The following is a 19,010-nucleotide window of genomic DNA, read 5'->3' as shown; positions in this document are numbered from 1 at the left end:
CTCCTGAGTAGCTAGGATTACAAGCATGAGCCACTGGTGTCTGGCTCCACTTGTCTTTTTAAATTATTGTATGGAACTATGGAAAAGTTTTAGTGCCAGCTTTCAAGACATCCGGTGGATGAACTGGCACTTTCTAGTCTGTCCAAGTTAATCAGAGTGTACTCCCCCCCACAAAGCAATTACTAGCATTTTAATTGGCTAATTAATTATAAAATGAATTGTTTAATAAGGATCTGTCTTACCAGAATGTAAGCTTTCCGAAGGCAGCAGAGTAGGGCTGGTGTGTGTGTGTGTATGTGTGTATGTGTGTGTGGGGGGGGGGATAGGTATGTGTTCACACAAATAAATTAATATAATGTGTTGCTGATATTCTTTGGTAGGCTGTGTTTATTGTTTGAAGGTACATTTGTGTTTAAGGTCCATCCAAAATCTAGCTATGTAAATGATCAAGATGAGAAACAGTATTTTGAGTTAAAAAAATCAAATGTATTTAGTCATTCACAAAGTCATTATTTCCTTCTTTTTTTCCCCCTGAGTGTGGGGAGCTGGAAGTCAGGCTTGGGCTGGAGCTCTTGGTGCTCTCCAGGGGCCTCTGGCCAGGCTGTGAGACGCACACCCACACCAGCCTGCAGGAAAGCAGGAGGCTGGGGAGCTGTGCGTCAGCTGTGCATTGAACTTTTCTGTGGTCTCAAGCATGTCCTTCTCTTCTTTGGGCCTTTGTGTTAAGAGAGTTGGATTCGATTTACCTGTGGACACAGCTGGCTTGAGTCTCAGGCTTCTTTTCAGAAAGGTAGTGCTCCTTTCGAAACGTTTCCATCTCCTGAAGTCTGTGCGGCCTCTACAGGAAGGTGAGGGGAACACCACCTGCTGGGAGCTTTCCAAATTCTCCCCACTCCACTCCCTACCTCCCAGCCTGCGGGAAGTAATGGCCTGAAGCCTCCATTCTGTCCTCTCTAGCTGTGCAACCTGAAAGAGCCCCTGTCTCTCCGTTCTGGGCATTGGAACCCCATGTATAATAAAGAGGCTCTGCACAGTGGGTTTCATATTCCCTTTATCTCTCTGTTCAGTGCGCTCAGGCTGTGAGAACAACAAAGCCTTGTCTCCCAGTGCTGCCTTTTATTTACCTTGCTCAGCAGAAATTAGTATTTGTGGGCTGTGAATAGATTCAGGAAACAAAAGGTAATGTATGGAAGGGAGTTGCTCTAGTCTGAAATAAGTGTGGAAGATGTTTATTCAGATTTACACAGGAATCTTCAGGGGGTTTAACCTGTTACTTGTGTCTTGAATTTCCTTAAGGGAAAAAGTTGTAGAGAGATGGAATGGCACCTGTGGCTGTCCGAGCTAGGCAGGAGGCATAGGTAGAAGGATTCTGGTTGAAGGCTGGACATTGGCAAAATATAGGGCCCTATGTGAAAAATAATTCAAGCAAAAAAAAAAAAAAAGCTAGGGGCATGGCTCAAGTGGTAGCATGCCTGCCTAGTAAACAGCAGACCCAGAGTTCAAACCCTATATGAAAGCACGAAGTAAGGAAGGAAGGAAGGAAGGAAGGAAGGAAGGAAGGAAGGAAGGAAGGAAGAAAGGAAGGAAGGAAGAAAGGAAGGAAGGAAGGAAGGAAGGAAGGAAGGAAGGAAGGAAGGAAGAAAGAAAGAAAGAAAGGAAGGAAGGAAGGAAGGAAGGAAGGAAGGAAGAAAGAAAGAAAGAAAGAAAGAAAGAAAGAAAGAAAAAGAAGGAAGGAAAGGAAGGAAGGAAGAAGGGAAGGAAGGAAGGAAGAAGGAAAGGAAGGAAGAAGGAAAGGAAGGAAGAAAGAAAGAGAGAGAACAAAAGAAAAAAGAAAGGAAGAAGGAAGGAAGAAAGAAAAGCGAGAAAGAAGGAAGGGAGCAGGAGAGAGAGAAAAAAAGCAAGGAAGGAAGGGAGGGAGGGACGAACGGAAGGAGGGTATTCACAAAGTAGCAAAAAGTACAGGCGAGGTTTGGAATCCTGGGTATCACTTTCTAGCTGTGGGACCATGGGGAAATCCAACACCTTCTCTGAGCTGAAGTTTTGCTAGTCACAGTTGAGAGAGAAAAAAAATACAACTTATCTTTAGAGCCGTATGCATAATAAAATGCGGCATTGCACGGAAGGTACTCAGGCGTTATCAATATGTGGCCTGTGTGTTATTTTGCATAGCATGACTCTAAGCTTCTCCCAAGCCCCTTGGAGTCCATGCATGTAGCTTGGGTGCTGCTGGTCATTGCTTGGTCTGAAAGCTTTGCTGTTTTGTCACCCTGATCTTAGAAGACCTCCCTTGAGTACCTGCCCCACCTCTTCCCCGTGTTTCTTGGATCCAGTGTCCTAGAATGTGATTTGGACAGTGTGGCTGTGAAGTTCAGGGCCCTGAGACCTCAGAGGAGCCCAGTGAAGGGAGAGCAGAAAAGTGGGACACATAAGGGATTTCTGAGGAGGAGCTTAAGGGTGATTCTGGAAAAATGGGCCAGGAGAAGTTGGAGAGGTTCTGATGCCAGGATGAGGAGTTTGGACTTCGGCCAGCATTATGCTGGAAGTATCTGAGCCCAGTTCGAGCTCAACAGACCCCTGGGATGAGGCCTCTTGCCTCACTTTGACCTTAACCTGGGCATTCAGGGCAGCAGTGGCAGGGCCAGGAGATGAGCCATAAGTAACTGGTGTCTCAGCAATGGAAGCCTGGGACAGCCCCTTGTCTATGTCTCAGACTCCACCTCTGTAAAATGGGTGGAATCCTGACTGCTGAGCAGCCTGATGCACAGTGTTGTGGTAAGGGGTTAGGGAGACAGCATAATCATAATAATACAGCATGAGACAGAATAAGCACATGATACCAAACTCCTACTCAGCCAGGCTCTGCCATGAGGCATGGGAAAGACACAGCTGAACTTCACGTGCTCACTGCCCTGGCGGGCTGCTGACCCTAATGCACTGAGATAAGCGCTATGGTGGAGGTCAGCCTGTGAGTGGGCTCTTCACCTGCTGGGGAAAGGACCAGGAGAGGAAGAGGGCATGCCTGGAGACTCAGCTGAGGCCCGAGGCACACCTGAGAGTGAGTAGGTGGATGGGGAAGAGAGTTCCCATCCTCAGACAGAGGCATGAAATGACCTGCATGGCCAGCCGGACAGTCACTGCGGGGTATGAGGTCTGCAAGAAGATGTTGTGGCCACCATGCTGAGAAGGATGCTTGAATTTAGGCAGAGGACACAGAGCTCCTGAAGCACTCTCACTAGGCAATCACGGGACTTAGCGAGGGCCTCTAACATGGGGGCCTGGTCTCTTTGGTGTCTGTCTACAAGAGGTTTTTGTAGGTGGCGGCTGGACAGACTGCAGGCCCTGAACACCAGGCTGAGGGGTTTGCCGTACAGTCGGCAGACTAATGGAAGAATTAGGGGAAAAGCCTGGGGATTTAGAATGGAATCCTCGGCATCCCCTGAGTGGGCAGGGCCTGCTAGGCAAGGAGCTACCCAGAACAGCAGCGGCCTTAACCCTCCTGCAGCACTGAGGTGAAAAGCAGAATTAGCAGTGTGGAGCTTTAAGGTGTGCTGTCCAGGAGGCTGGCTATAAGCCCCACATAGCTCCACAGACAAGCCCCCTGCTAGGAATTAGGCTTGCTGTCACAAAGAGAAAAAGGTGTGGCTGTTGTCCCCAGCTGTGATCAAACACCAAACAGCCAGCTACCACTGGGGATGTATCTCTTGGAGCCTCCGAGTTTGACAGTTGGAGCCCCTCAGCCATCAGGAGACCACTGGAGTGCAGGACCTAAGGCCTGGGACAGGGCATGGCTCTACCCCTAAAGTTCTAGGTGACCTAGGATGAGTCTGCTAACCTCTCTGAGCCTCATCCCCCACCCCCTCAACATTTTCTGTCTTGTATACCTTCAAGGGACAGTAAGCAGTATGTTAGTATGTACGGGAGAGGCATTTCTATCTGTATTAAGAGGCAGCAGGGGAGAGCAGGACCTGACAGTGAATGGAAATGTTAATAGAATGTACTTATGGCAAGGTTTTAAGGCGCAGCTATGGTATTTTAGTGAGGCTTTAAACGTTAGCTTTCTCTTCTATTCATAGATAGAATTGTACATTGTCTTCTCCAGATAGGACTCAAAATAAGGAGCAGGTAGAATGGGCCGAGGGTGATGGTGCCTAGTGCTCCTCACATGCTTCTGTCTGCTCTGTGTGTGCTCACATTTCCTCTCACCTGTCTTCACCACTTATATCTGTGTGACACCTTTTTTCCTTTCTGGTGGTATTTGAATTCAGAGTCTTGAACTTGTTAGACAGGTGCTTTACCACTGGAGCCATACCTCTAGCCACACTTTGATTATATTTCTCCCCAGGCTAGCTTGGATCTCCATCCTCTTATTTACACTTCCCGAGTAACTGGGATGGCAGGTGCAAGCTACCATGTTCAGTGTTTACTGGTTGAGGCAGGATCCCTAGAACTTCTTTACCCAGGCTGGCCTTAGTCTCTCAAAAACCTAGGATTACAAGCATGAACCACCACATTTGGCTTTCTCTGAATCTCTTCATTTATACATTAAATAGAGATGCTGTTTACTAGTACCTGAGCCATATGGCACTCTGTCATTCAAGATTATCATGGGTAATAATGCTTGGCCCACACCAGCACATGGCAGGCATGGTAGACCATGGTTCCCAAGCTCTTAGGGATCTCCCTCAATCATCATTTGTCAGCTGAGAGCCCTGTTAGAGGTAGCAGGATGATCCAGTCTGTCTCCTCAGGTGAGGAGGCTTTCTGTAGTGGCTGGTGGGCAGTCAGTATGGTAGACTCTACTAGTAGAAACAGAGTTGATGCTATGTCTCTGCCTGCCCTTCTTCCCTCCTAGGGGAAACAGGAGTAGGTGGGTAGAATGTACCCTACCATTATCATGAATGTCCTATCAACACTACTGAGCTTCACAGCCATCACAAGAGTCTGTGAGTTCAGTCCCAGTGACTGCAAAAGTGACAGAATCTGGGGAGGGGGGAGACTGGGAAGGGAGGTGAAGGGTAAACAAAGGAGGAGGCTGCAATGCTTGGTAAGAAATGTATGCATTATCCTGCCCATGTAATTGTAACCCCTCTGTACAGTATGTTCATAAATAAAAAAAAGTGACAGAATCAAGCATGAAACTGCATGGTACATGTGCAAACCTGGGAAAAAATAGGAGATATAGCTAAACAAGGAGAGGGCTAGATAAGAAAGAGGTTCCTTTGTCAGGCTAAGGAATTTCATTTTATCCTAAGGTCTGTGGAGATAACCATGGAAAGCTTTTCTGCAGCAAAGAGACATGATTAGACTTGTATTGCTTAAAATATCAAAGCTATATTCAGGCGCTGGTGGCTCATGCCTGTAATCCTAGCTACTCAGGAGACTGAGATCTGAGGATCATGGTATGAAGCCAGCCAGGGCAAAAAGTCCATGAGACTCTTATCTCCAAGAAACTACTCAGAAAAATCTGGAAGTGGCACTGTGGCTCAAGTGGTAGGGTGCTATCTTTGAGTACAAAGAGGCCTAGGGACAGCATGTCCAGACCCTGAGTTCAAGCCCCAGGACTGGTTAAAAACAAATCAAAGCTATCATTTATAAGGTGTTTACTATGTACTAAGCCCTGAAATATACATATGCATATAAAAGGCCATCCTGATTGCAGGGTAGATCCTGGCCTGGAGATAGGCAAAAGGCAGACACGCAGGTCAGAAAAGAGGTTGTTGCAGGAATTCATAGAATTTTATCTACTGGGATAGAAAGAAGGGAACAGATAGGAGAGACATTCAGGAAGCATGACTGACTAACCACTCCATCAGGGGATGGAGGAAAGAGGAGGACAGACTCTTGAAGGTCTGGCTGAAGTGACTGGAGAATTTTGGACTCAATAGCATGGAAGATGTTCCCAAGACTGGAAGGGAGCTTAGAGATTCTTTAACTGCTTCTCTATGACTTCACTTTCATGATTCCCAAATTTATTTTAGGCTTAATAGGGACTAATTGTGTGTGTGTGTGTGTGTGTGTGTGTGTGTGTGTGTGTGTGTGTGTGTGTGTGTGTGTGTGCGTGTGTGTGTGTGTGTGTGTGATCCTAGGACTTGAACTCAAGGCCTGGATGCTGTCCCTGAGTTTTTGTGCTCAAGGAAGATCTCTACCACTTGAATCACACCTCCCACTTCTGGCCTTTTTGGTGGTTAATTGGAGATAGGAGTCTCAAAGGCTGTACTGGCTTTAAACTACAATTCTCAGATCTCACCCTCATTATCTAGGATTACAGACATGAGCCACCAGTGCCTGGCTCAGGACCAATCACTTTTTTGACACAAATTATAGTATTTGGAACTACTGCCATAAAAGGCCATTATTTTACATGTATTACTTACCAAAAGACTATATACTTTCTAGCCAAAAGGCAAGTCAATATAAAGAAAAACATTAAATCAATGATAGTACAGATTGAAAAGTGGGTTCACTGTGTACTGATTACCTACTTGTCTGAGTCCACTGACCTCCCCACACAAGCAACAAGCAGCAGCTCAAAACTTTGAGATAGGCAGTATAGAAAAACAGATACCCAGGATTCACCTGCAGCCAGTTCTCCCAAGACTCAGGAAAGCTGCAGATGGAGTTCAGATTGTGTGTATATTCCACTTGCACAGCTGAGGGGCTCTGGAAAGACTCCCACCCTAGGTTTTACACTGCAGGGTAATTGGAGGTGCTGGGCAAAAGCACTGAAGGACAGCATGTGCCGGGGGTAAACTGGAAGAGTCTGGGTGGTTCTGGCTATTCCCTCTCTGTCTGGAAATGTTGTCTTCCCTACACATTCTAGTTATTCTTAAGAACTATGAGCCAGAAAGGTGGCTCCAAGACCATCTGGAGAAATATCCTGTAAAGGTGTTCACCGACATAGCTAAAATTAGGTGTGATGGACGGGCCACACCTACTGAAGTGCTTGCTCCAAACACAAATCTGAGACCAGATATCATCTCTTTAAGTGGCCTGGGTATGACACTTGATGCAGCATTTTTATATCCAGTGACACCTCCCATCAACCTCTGGGAACCAACCAAGACATCTGGGTCTTAGAGTTACCTTTTAGCCAGATGGAGTGGGTCTAGGGGAGGGGGAGGGGAGGCTCTGATGAGGGAAAGACCCTGTCCTCACCACCACCACCACCAACCCATATCTGTCTTGTGAGACTACTGCTTTGTGAGGAAGGCAGACTGCCACTTGCAGGCCAAAAGAGTGCTCACACCATGGTGACCATCACCAGGTCATCACAGAAGGAAGGGATGTGACCTCATCACAAGGGAAGGACAGGAAGGGATGGCACTTATTCTGCTGCTGGGTACTGGGAGTCCCCAGTGTGGACAGATAAAAGACAACACTGGGCACTGTAGCAGCCGTCCACAGAGGGCTCAGCCCCACAGCCGGGAGGTTCAGCTCTTCAGCCCACTGGTGCTTCTGGTACCAGGCAGTGGATTCCCAAGGACATAGGGCCCCATGGGCCTTTCCCGGAGGGCTGGGCCTTGATTTGTGTGAGTCTCTAGCACAAAGCACAACTCTCTTGCAGTAATCCCTGGGACCTGCCCTGCAGAGGTGGGCGGGCAGGAGCGTGCTAGGCTTCCTGGCTGGCTGAATGGCCTGAATGGGAGCTGGGCCTGCTCTTAATCCCCCAGCAGCTGACTGTCCTGGGGGTGGGGTGGGGGTGTCTCCTCTGACTGCAGGTGGGGACTCGTCTCTATCTGTTCCACCCTTTCAAGGGCAAGCAGGCAGACCAGCATTGGGACTGCCCGCAGATTTGCCCCTTCTTGGATTTCTACCCTGTACCTAGGATGGTCTGGGTCCTGTTCTGGGATCCCAAGGCCATAAGCAAGGACCTGAGAGCAGAGGAGAACTGCAAGGACCCAGCAAACCAGACTGGAAGCAGTGTGAGGATTCCATTCACCTCAGTTTACAGGTGGGGACATTGAAGCTCACATGGGCAAGGGACATGTATGGCGTCACACAATGAGTAAATGGCAGACATAACACAGAGCCAAGATGGGCACTGGTGGCTCATGCCTGTAATCCCGGCTTCTAGGAGGCTGTGATCTAAGAATTGTGATTTGAAGCCAGCCCTGGCAAGAACGCCCACGAGACTCTTATCTTTGATTAATCAGCAAAGAGCTGGAAGGGGAGCTATAACTCAAGTGGTAGAGCACAGGCTTTGAATGAAAAAGCTAAGGGACAGTTCTCAGACCCTGAGTTCAGACCCTGGTACAGGCATAAAAAGCAAACAAACTCCCCCCACCACGGATAGCTTCCCAGGAGAACCCCACTATGAGGAGGAATTTAGTGTTCTTGGAAAACAAGAATCATGTGGTAAATGCACTGTGAAATGATGCAGATACACAAAACACATGGCAGAGCACAGAAATCCAGCAATATGTCCATTTAAACACCATCAATGCAATCCTTCCTTCACTTTCTTCACAAGGCATCTTCATATAGAAGACAAACTCAGGCACACATCTGGAAACCCCACAATATGCTCTGTTAGAAACTTCCCAGGAATGTTTGTGAAGATGATGAAGATGTTTCTGTTTCGACGCCTTCCATTATCACCCATGTATGGGACTGGAAGTGGAAGGAATCTTTTCAGATTTGGACTCTACTGAGGTTTATTAACTACCTATTATTACTAGGTGCTTTCCACCAAATTCTTCTCTACGAGCTGTCAGATGAGCAATAGGAAACTGAGGTACACAGAACGGAGTATCTTGCTTGAGGTCTTAGCCAAAGTCTGCTGGCTTTAAATTCAGTCCCTTCTCTTCTGCCATCCTCTCTTCTCTTTCCACATAGTCAATAAAAAGATTTGAAAACACTTATAAAAAGAGTATCACTGCTAGTGGCTCATGCCTGTAATACTAGCTACTCAGGAGGCTGAGATCTGAGGATGGAGGTTCAAAGCCAGCCCAGGCAGGAAAGTCTGTGAGACTCTTATCTCCAATAAACCACCAGAAAAACTGGATGCGGCGCTAGGGCTCAAGTGGTAGAGCGCTAGCCTTGAGCTGAAGAGCTGAGGGACATAGCGCCTAGGCCCAGAGTTCAAGCCCCATGATTGACAAAAAAAAAAAAAAAAAAGAAGATCCTGGGTCTAGGTTCTACTCCTGGGGTTATTTTAGATAAGACCTGCCCATCCCCTTTCCCCGTCTCAGTCTGCCCTCAACAATAGGAGGCACACAGTCCTTGTAGGCCGCTTGCACTTCTTTACCCTGTGGCCTGGTGGCTCCTTGTCCTCAGACCCAGGGATCTGGATATGGTGCTGTCAGGGGTAGAGGCCTCCCTTGGAGTCACTTCAGGAGCTGGCATGTGGCACAGGGACAGACTTGCAGTCTCTGAGAGGACAAGACATGTGCCAGCTCACTTTTAGCATCTGTCAGAGCCTCAGGAACAGCAGTCAGGGCTCAGAGAGACTGTCAGGCCCTGCATAGGGTTGGATCTTGGCAGCATGGCCTGTGACATCCTTCCTGGAGTCTCTGCCACCCACTGAGTGGGTGGGAAGCCTGGAAAGGATGGGGTCCAGAAAGGAGCTAGCAGGTGTTGAGAAGGCGGACAGTGATCTATGCCTGACATGGATGTACTTTTTTTTTTATAAGTTGTGTTTGTCATGATTTTGCTGCCTTGTTAGAATCAGAAAGGGCTCTGGATGTAGAAATTTAGCCTTTTCTATACTCAAGGGGAAGAAAAATGGTACCACAGGAAAAATTCAGGTCTGGAAATCAGGAGGCCTGGATTCCCCATCCATCTACGCATCTTCTATTGAGGACCTTCCAAATGCAGGGGTTGCGGGTGTATGATGCTGGTGTGCTTACGTGGGCTTACCCCTGACCCTTCTCCTGGATGTATGCATCCCACATGTGAAATAAGCCAAATGATTTCCGAGGATTTCCAAATGATTTCCCTTCTAGCACCTATTTTTGCTTCAGGCATAGTTCCTCGGTCTCCATGAGATCTGCTGGCACCCACAGAGGACCTGGGAGCCAGCATCTTGCTGAGGCTCTGGGGATTGTGGTTGGGACAAGGAAAGCTCACCCTGGGCCCTCCAGCAAGCCCGCCATAGTGCTGGGCTTGGTCGACTGTGAGTGCTGTGTAAGCTATGCAAACAGCAGCTGAGGATGGAGGATTTGATCAGCATTAAGCTGTATTAAGTGGAGCTCCTTCTACAAAGAACACATTTTAGGATAAACATAATACCAAAGCCCCACTAAGAGCATGTAGCACCTAGGATATGGCTTCATGCCATCTTCAGCACCTAGTGGAGAATAGTCTACTTTTTTTTTTTCCAGGGAAAACATGTGACTCAGTCCTCCTTAGCCAATCAGAGGACTCCATCCTCCTGACTGCTAAGATTGGTTCAAATATAGTCATGTGACACAGCCAAAGCTTGTGGGGGCTTAAACTCAGGGCCTGGGCACTGTTCCCGAGATTTTTCTATCAAGGCTAATGCTCTATCACTTGAGCCACAGCTCAACATCCAGCTGTTTTGGTGCTTAATTGGAGATTAGAGTCTCACAAGACTTTCCTGCCCAGTCTGGCTTTGAAACAGAATCCTTAGATCCTAGGCTTCCTGAGTAGCTAGGATTATAGGCGTGAGCCACTGGCACCCAGTGGAATTTTTTAAATTACATTTTTATTATCTATAACTAGTTGTACAAAGGGGTTCAACAAGTCAGTTATAAGTACACTGCATTTTGATTGATGGTCCTTCCCCATCCCTCCCTTAGGGTAGCTTTTTTTTTTTTTTAAGCTAGTGGAAAACCTAATGCACCATCCCTGTTGGAAGCCATGTGATCACCCTATAGAAAGCTTCTGTAGCTGGGCAGAATAAAGCCAATCGTTAGAGAGGAGAAGCTGAAGACAGTCTTGCTGGTATACAAATCCCTGGTCTCAGACCTCTCTAAAAGCAGCTCACTCAAGCCCTTGATTATAGCAGACCCTTGGTATCCACGGTATGTGGTTCCAAGCAGACTTCAGTGAGGAAAACCTCTCATGCTCTGCATACACCGAGTTCAGTACTGTACTATGAATGATTCATTTTTCCTATAACATCACCCAGCTTCCTCTAAAGATATACTGCCCATCAACACATCTAAAAATTTTCACTTTATCACGTAAACACATTACCCTTTGGGGGTGCATTTGCTTTTGGGAAGGCAGATATCTACAAAATTAAAGACATATCTGAAGATCACATGATGTTTAAACAACTGTCATTCATGTGGGACTGACTGAGAGCTTCTCTGTATCAACTGAGCTGTGCAATATGTGCATAGGAATTACAATTTTTGTTGTGAAATTTCTTTTAATTATTCCATTGATTTTCTTTGACCATGGGTGGTCAAAATGATGTATATTCAGGTGCTAGTGGCTCACATCTCTGGAGGCTGAAATCTAAAGGTTATAGTTTAAAGTCAGCCTGGGTAAGAAAGTCCATGAAGCTCTTACTTCCAATTATCTCGCTCCCTCCCCCTTCCCCCTCCTCCCCCCCACAAAAAAAAAGCCAGAGGTGGAGGTAATGGCTCAAGTGGTAGAACACTAGCTAGCCTTGAGCAAAAAAGCTCAGGGACATTGCCCAGGTCCTGAGTACAAGCACCCAGGACCAGCACCCAAAAACAAAACAAACTGATGTATAAAATCTGTGATTTACCGTACTTAAAACTAAAATGCCTTTGTTACTTAAGTTAGTGTGAGTTTTGTTTGCATTACTTCAAACCAAGAGAGTCCTGCATGAGACCAACACCTGGTTCAGAGAAGTGGAGTAACCTTGCATGTCACCCAAAGCAGCAGTTGGAGCTCAATTCTTCCTTTAGCCTAAGTCCTTTTACTGACAAATTCCTGCATTTTCACAACCCTCAGGATCCCAAATCCCTTTCCACAAGGCCTCTTTATCTAGGCCCAGACAGTGGGGAGCAGAGCAGAGAGCACCCCTGGCTTGCTCACTGCAACCTCCTGTGGGCGGTGGGCCCTCCCCATTCAATAATAAAAGGTCCTCAAAGCCAGTGCAAGCTGTGAAGGATATCAGGTGAGCTCAGAGCCAGTCTTAGTACTAGCAATGAGTCAACAAAATGACCCTCAATCTGCACACCACCATCAATATCACCACTACCTATTCTTCTTCCAAGGATACAAAATACTAACCTGCTCTTATCCAACAGTTTTGATATGTGCTGACGTTAACGACTGCCTAATGGAGATGTAATCAACCCTTCCCTGACAAATGATGTGAACTGAAGGCACAGAGTAATTAAAAAACAATTCCCAAGGCAATGCAGTTCAACAAGCTAGTGATAGAACTAGTAGTTGAACCTAGACTCTGTGTCCCCTAAGTCCATTCTTCTTTTGAGATGATGTCCTTTTATTTTGCCCAAGCTAGCTTCAAAGTTGTGGGCTCAGTGATTTTTCTACCTCAGCCTTCCAAGTAACTAGGGCTATAGTACTCATCATCCACTGTGCCTGGCTCCTGAATCTACTCCATTAAACATCTTACTTTCCTTTTGAGCCATCAAAAGGAAAGAGCATTCTCTGACCATCAAATCCTTCTAGATTTGGTGGGGAGAAAGCACTCCAGTATGCTTCTGAGGTTGAAATCAGCAACTACATATTAAGGTAATAGAGTATTATCTGCATAGTAGAGTGGATTTATCAACTATCCATTTAAAGGTAGCCCACATACTTTATATTACTGATTACAGAAAAGAAAGGAAGTTCTATTCTCCATGGGTCATATAAGCAGACTGGATGAACATTGTCTCAGCAGGGTCTCCCTAGTCCTTTTCAGTTTGCAAAACCTAGAGTCCTCGGGTAAGGCAAAGATAATTGTCTCCATTTTACCAAAGCCAGGTAGGGGGAGATGCTCACTCTGTGTGTGTGTGTGTGTGTGTGTGTGTGTGTGCGTGTGCGTGTGTGTATATGGGTGTGTTTTCATGAACATGTTTATTTCTGTGTACTAGAAGAGTTATGAATGCTCCTGCAGTTAAGAATCCCAGATGCAAGAGGAACTTGTCAGTTCTGACGCTTGGAAGGCAGTGTTCCGGCCCACTGCCTATGTTTGGAGTCACTCAGACTTAGCTAAGTACACAGCAGCTGAAATCAGTGAGCGGCACAAAAATGTAGGTGTAGCTGCCTCCCCCACCCCCTTTCTCGCCCCTCCCCATTCCTCTGAGTAGAACTGCCTAGATCAGACCTGGATCAGATCTGGCCAGACAACAAGTCTACACACGCAAGATCCAAGGAACGGGGCAGCTCTAATAGGTACATGTGGGAATGTGTTTGCATATGCATGCACACATGTGCTCACACATGTTCACACATGTGGCTTTCTGGGGGTACACATGTGGAAAGGCATGGGCTCTGTGTTCTGGTCTGGTTGAGCCCCTGATTCTGTGGTGATTTCTGACTAAGCCTTGACTGTTCAGCTGTAAAAAGGACAGATTGAAGCCGGGTGCTGGTGGCTCATTTCTATAATCCTAGCTACTCAGGAGGCTGAGATCTGAAGATTGCGGTTCAAAGCCAGCCCGGGCAGGAAAGTCCATGAGACTCTTATCTCCAATAAACCACTAGAAACTGGGAAGTGGTGCTGTGGCTCAAGTGGTAGTGCGCTCGCCTTGAGCTGAAGAACACAGGGACAGCGCCGAGGCCCAGTTCAAGCCCCACAACTGACCAAAAAAAGAAAAAAAAAAAGAAGAAGAACATTGATTTGCCAGGCGCCAGTGGCTCATGCCTGTAATCCTAGCTACTCAGAAGGCTGAGATCTGAGGTTCAAAGCCAGCCTGGGCAAAAAAAGTCCGTGAGACTCTTATCTCCAATAAACCACCAGAAAACTGGAAGTGGCGCTGTGGCTCAAGTGGCAGAGCTCTCGCCTTGAGCTGAAGAGCTGAGGGACAGTGCCAAGGGCCAGAGTTCAAGCCCCATGACCAAAAACAACAACAAAAAAGGATAGATTGAGAGCTGGGTAGCTGGTGATGGCTCACACCTGCAATCCTAGTTACTCAGGAGGCTGAAATCTGAGGATCAACTTCAAAGCAATCCCCACGTAGGAAAGTCCATGAGACTGTTATCTCCAAATAACCATCAAAAAGCTAGAAGTAGAGTTGTGGCCCAAATGGTAGAGTACTAGCCTTGAACAAAAAAAGTTCAGGGACAGTGCTTAAGCCCTGAGTTTAAGCCCCAGGACCTGCACATATACAACAGACTTTCCAGGTCGGTTGCAAATACCTAAATTACTTAGGATTGGAGAACTCTGAATCTGAAAGAGCCTTGGGAGACAGTATTGGCTTTCCTTTTATCGACAAAGATAATGAGGCCCAATAAGAGACAGTGAATTTCCAGGTCATAAAGCAAATCAGGCACAGATGACCAGCTGGTCATCAAGCCCAAGTTCAGTCCTGGAAAGAGCAGAATGCTGTCAAAGGCAACTTCTTCTCATACGTGACCTTCCATGTGGATATCATTTTGAGGCCAACCTACTTTGTAAACAGTAGTTGTTTTTGTTTGTTTGTTTGTTTTGTTGGTACTGGGGCCTGAACTCTGGGCCTGGGCACTGTCCCTCAGCTCTTCAGCTCAAGGCTAGCGCTCTACCACTTAAGCCACAGCACCACTTTCGGCTTTTTCTGCTTATGTGGTGCTAAGGAATCAAACCCAAGGCCTCATGCATGCAAGGCAAGCAGTCTACTGCTGAGCCACCTTCCCAGCCCTAAACAGTAGTTATAAACACAGATTCATATGGATTCTGCCTTGGAGGGATTCTTATGAAATATTATCCCAGAGAGACATACAAAGGACTTCATGGATCTCAGTTTGCTTAGTGTATTTGATTTGTTTTCTGTATGAAAGTTTATACTAAGTTCCTGTGTATCACTGGACATTTTATTAACACTGTAGGAACCCAACTTTCCTTAAAAGATAAACTGCATAATAGATGAGGAGATGGAGACTTGAGGGCAGGGGAAGCATATTTTGGAGCCCGTAGGAGAATCTGCCCCAGCCCCTTGCCACCTGATTTTCCATCAGTAAACTGAGGAGTTGGCACTCTGCCCTTTGGAGTCCCCAGCCTCTGCTGTCCCCAAATACCACTTCCTCTGACTTTGTCCCTTGTACTGTGGCTGCCCATGTACACACATGCCTGGTAACTGGTTGGATGCTCCTCAATGACAGGGACTTCAAGAACAGCAAGGAAAAGCATCAGGAAAGAGCATACTTCATAGGTATCTGCCTCTGCTTCCCAGCTTCTGTGTTATTCCAGAAAATGCCAGAACTTCCCTGGCCTAGGCCTTCCTCATAGAAATCACCATTTATTCAGCACATACCATACTCAGGGCATTTACCTGAGTTAGCATTCAACCTGAACATAGCCCTGATCCCATGTTCAAGAAGAGGGACCTGAGGTTTGAGAGTCGGTGAGGAGCGTTGACCCAGGTCTGATCTTCAGTCCTGAGCTTCAGTAATGACATAGGCCCCTTCAGAGCCCTGCCACCCTCAAGGATCTGCACCAAGCATTTCCCTGGGAGGGAGCTTTTCTCTTAATATAAAGGGTAGAAGAGGGAGCATCTCTTCCCTGATCCTGATTCCCTACAGTCTCTCTTCATCCCCTGACCTTCGTTTTCTCCTGGAGGCAGTCAGAAAGAGACCAGGTGCACCAAAACTAGTTGATAGTTCTGATAGACCATCCAGTTTTCACTCAGGCTTTCCCAGCAAAAGCAAAGAGGAGGCTGTAGAAGGGGAGAACCTACTTTGTTTTTCTCTTTCTTCTCTTTCTTCTCGGTCTTGGTATTACTGTGTCTTGAACTTGGCTTTTTCCTTCTCAAGGCTTATTCTCATTCACTTGAGCCACACTTCCACTACTGGCTTTTTGGTGATTAACTGGAGATAAAGTCACTCAGATTTATCTGTGTGGGATGACTTTAAACTGAGATACTGAGATTCTCTGATCTCAGCTTCCTTAGTAACTAGGATTACAGGTAAGAGCCACCAGTGACTGGTGAGACTCACTCTTACCTGATTCAAGATCCCTGAGATGGTGAAAATTGTCTTCATTGATTCACAGTCCATAGGAGTGTTGACACTAGGAAGATTTCCACACCTGTCAAAGTCACTCAGGATACCCACTAAAATACAGACACCTAGATCTTGCTTCTGGAGAGACTCAAGCCGTAGGTTTGAGGTAGAAGCAGGATTGCATTGGGGTGGTGGGAGGTGCTAGGGATTGTAACAGATGAGAACGTTGCCACTAACCTGTGTTGTTAGCCCTACTAAATCACACAAGAATATGAAGCCACTTGGTTCTTAGTGTCTTGAGTCATTGCCAACACCAGGGAATCCTGGAGAATGGATGCTTTTGACCCTGGGCTATGATCTTGAGTGACTACAGTTCCTGTAAAACTGTTAAATAATGCTTTCTGTGAGGGCCAATGAGCTAGTCGCTGGAGTCTTTGTTTGCTTCTGAGAAACCAGACATAATAACTAAGCTTGTTAGAAATGCCTAGAAAACAAAAGCCAGTCACTGAGCGCCAAGCCTAGTGGCTTCATTATAAGGAAAGTATGTGGGTCCATGAAATTTTACATAGCTTTTTGGAGGACTGATCATTTATATCCTAACTCTTGATTGGGGTTGTATGTTCTGGGGTGTTGGATCAATGGTCCCAAAGAAAAAAGTGACTGCATTTAGTCTGTGTGTGTGGGTCTGTGTGTGTGCACATGCGTACACCAATACTGAGGCTTGAAATCAGCTTTTTCCATGACCACTTGAACCGCAGTTTATTTCTGGCTTTTTGCTAGTTGATTAGAGATGAATCTCACAAACTTTCCTGCTTGGGCTGGCTTCAAGCTGTGATCCTTGGATCTCAGCGTCCTGACTAGCTAGGATTACAGGCGTAAACTACCAGCACCTGGCTTTGCATTTAGTCTTATAAAAATCACACACAAGCGTGGAAAACAATGCCTTTGTACGCGCATTGAGCGGGACGCTCTGTGATGCCCTCTAGTGTGGCGTTGGTCCTCATAATCACTACTCTACTCGGCATGGCTTTGCAGTTTTATAGATAGGATGCTTGGGCCTGAGGTGGTGACTATGTGCTTTACCCAAGATTCCCTGGTTGGGCAGGACCAGCCATTGATGTATGCTCTGGACCACCATTCCCAAGCTAGGTGTGAGGTCTGCGTGACTGGTGACTGGTGCTCCTATGTGTCTCTCTCTTTTGCATGTTTGCTCATGTTCCAAATGCAGGATGTGGGGAAGCTACTTTTAAGAACAATACAGGAGCAATGAGCCGATGCGCTCACAAGGCTTTTTGTTTTGGATGGTACCTGTTTATCTTACCGACTCTTCCCAAATCACTAATACTAGCTTTGCAGCCAGGAGATGGGCCACCCTGTTTGAGACATACATGCCTCTTCTTGGAGTTCCAAAGGTCATGACTCAGCCTCATCTGGTGCTTCTTAGTGAGTGAATTCAAGATGGGGCAACTTGGGGTAGGGGCACTAATGCCACCACAAGGACTTGGTGATTTCTGTGGACTGGTGGGTTCTATCTAAGGTTCTGTGGTGTATAAAGGATTCTTCCTGGGTGGCCCTTTATAGACAAGAAATGAGTCCCAAAGTAGTGACGTGGCATGGCATAGAAAAGGGAGTGTAACATACATGTTATCACAAAAAAAGAAAAGAAAAGGGAGTGTAGGCTTTGAGTCAGGCAGATCAGAACTGGGATCCTGACTCTGCCACCGGTGTGACCTTTGGCAGGTTGTTCAGTCACACTGGGCCCAGTCACCATACTCCCGTGGTGCCTGGCAAAATCTTGTCCTGGGCAAGACACTGGTTCTCACTTATTTCTCTTGTTTTGAATGTACAACTTTAGGCATGAATCCCTTCATTGTCAAGGATAAACTGAGATGAGCTTGAATATTTGGGGGCCTATCTGCAGCCACATTGCATGTCTCAGCAAGAGGACAGAGCTGAGGGTCGCTAGCTCCTCTGCTTCTTCTGCACACAGAGAGATGTGTGGATGTGTCCCAACACCCCCCTGTCCAATACGTGCTAACCAATAAATGTAAAGAATGTTATGCAGCTGAATCGATTTGAATGAGTCTTTGGACGGTGCTAACCTATGAGGGGGAAGTTATTTGAAAGCAATCTTTGTTTGGGAATTGCTTTTATTTTTATTTTTCTTATTTATTTATTTAGTGTCAGTACTGGGGCTTGAATTTGGGGCCTAGACTCTGTCCTTTAGTTTTTACAATCAAGTAGTACTCTACCATTTGAGCTACACAGCTCCACTTGAGGCTTTTTGGTGGCTAATTGCAGAAAAGAGTCTCATGGTGTGGGGTGCTGGTAGCTCACATCTGTAATCCAACCTGAAGAGGCTGATATCTGATGATCCTGGTTCAAGTCTGGCCCAGGTAAAAAAAAAAGTCTGTAAGAAGCTAGGCACCGGTGGCTCATGCCTATAATCCTAGCTACTCAGGAGGCTGAGATCTGAGAATCGTGGTTCAAAGCCAGCCCGGGCAGGAAAGTCTGTGAGACTCTTATCTCCAATTATCCACCAGAAAACCAGAAGTGACACTGTGACTCAAAGTGGTAGAGCACTAGCCTTGAGGTGGAGAGCTCAGGGACAGCACCACCCAGGCCCAGAGATCAAGCCCCATTACAAAAAAAAAAGTCAGTGCAACTCCTATACTCCTATTTTCAATAAACTACTCAGAAAAAGCCAGAAGAGGCATTGAGGCTCAGTGGTAGAACGCTAGCTTTGAGCACAGGGACAATTCCCAGACCATGAGTTCAAGCCCCAGGGTGGGGTAGGGGAGAAGAAGTGTTTCATGGACTTTCCATCCTGGGCTGGCTTTGAATAGCAACCCTCATATCTCCGTCACCTGAGTAGCTAGGATTACTGTATGAACCATTGGCACCAGACGGAATTGCTTTTAGTCATGAGAAAGTTACCTAATGTGCTTTGTGTTCACAGTTCACTTGTCAACATAAAGAAA

At 46.5% G+C, this 19,010-nt stretch overlaps 2 long non-coding RNA genes across 3 annotated transcripts in view; one reads left to right on the top strand and one right to left on the bottom strand.

The window, feature by feature from the left end:
- Positions 1-600: 600 nt before the first annotated feature.
- LOC138819094 (uncharacterized) overlaps positions 601-19,010 on the bottom strand; it is a 43,317-nt gene continuing 24,907 nt past the window's right edge. Inside the window, exon 3 of the long non-coding RNA XR_011369298.1 lies at positions 601-838. This is a non-coding gene — a long non-coding RNA (uncharacterized lncRNA). The remainder of the gene's footprint in view (positions 839-19,010) is intronic.
- LOC138819090 (uncharacterized) lies at positions 7,317-17,986 on the top strand. Of its 2 annotated transcripts, none has more exons than XR_011369297.1 (3): positions 7,317-7,529; positions 7,826-7,951; positions 17,885-17,986. It is a non-coding gene; the product is annotated as an uncharacterized lncRNA (long non-coding RNA). The 2 variants fall into 2 exon arrangements; XR_011369296.1 differs by lacking the exon at positions 17,885-17,986 and adding an exon at positions 8,679-8,844.

The sequence above is a fragment of the Dipodomys merriami genome, unplaced genomic scaffold, assembly GCF_024711535.1.
Source record: "Dipodomys merriami isolate MVZ:Mamm:240054 unplaced genomic scaffold, mDipMer1.0.p SCAF_11, whole genome shotgun sequence".
Taxonomy (NCBI): domain Eukaryota; kingdom Metazoa; phylum Chordata; class Mammalia; order Rodentia; family Heteromyidae; genus Dipodomys; species Dipodomys merriami.
Note: the sequence above shows the minus strand (reverse complement) of the source record. Positions and strands in the feature narration are given on the sequence as shown.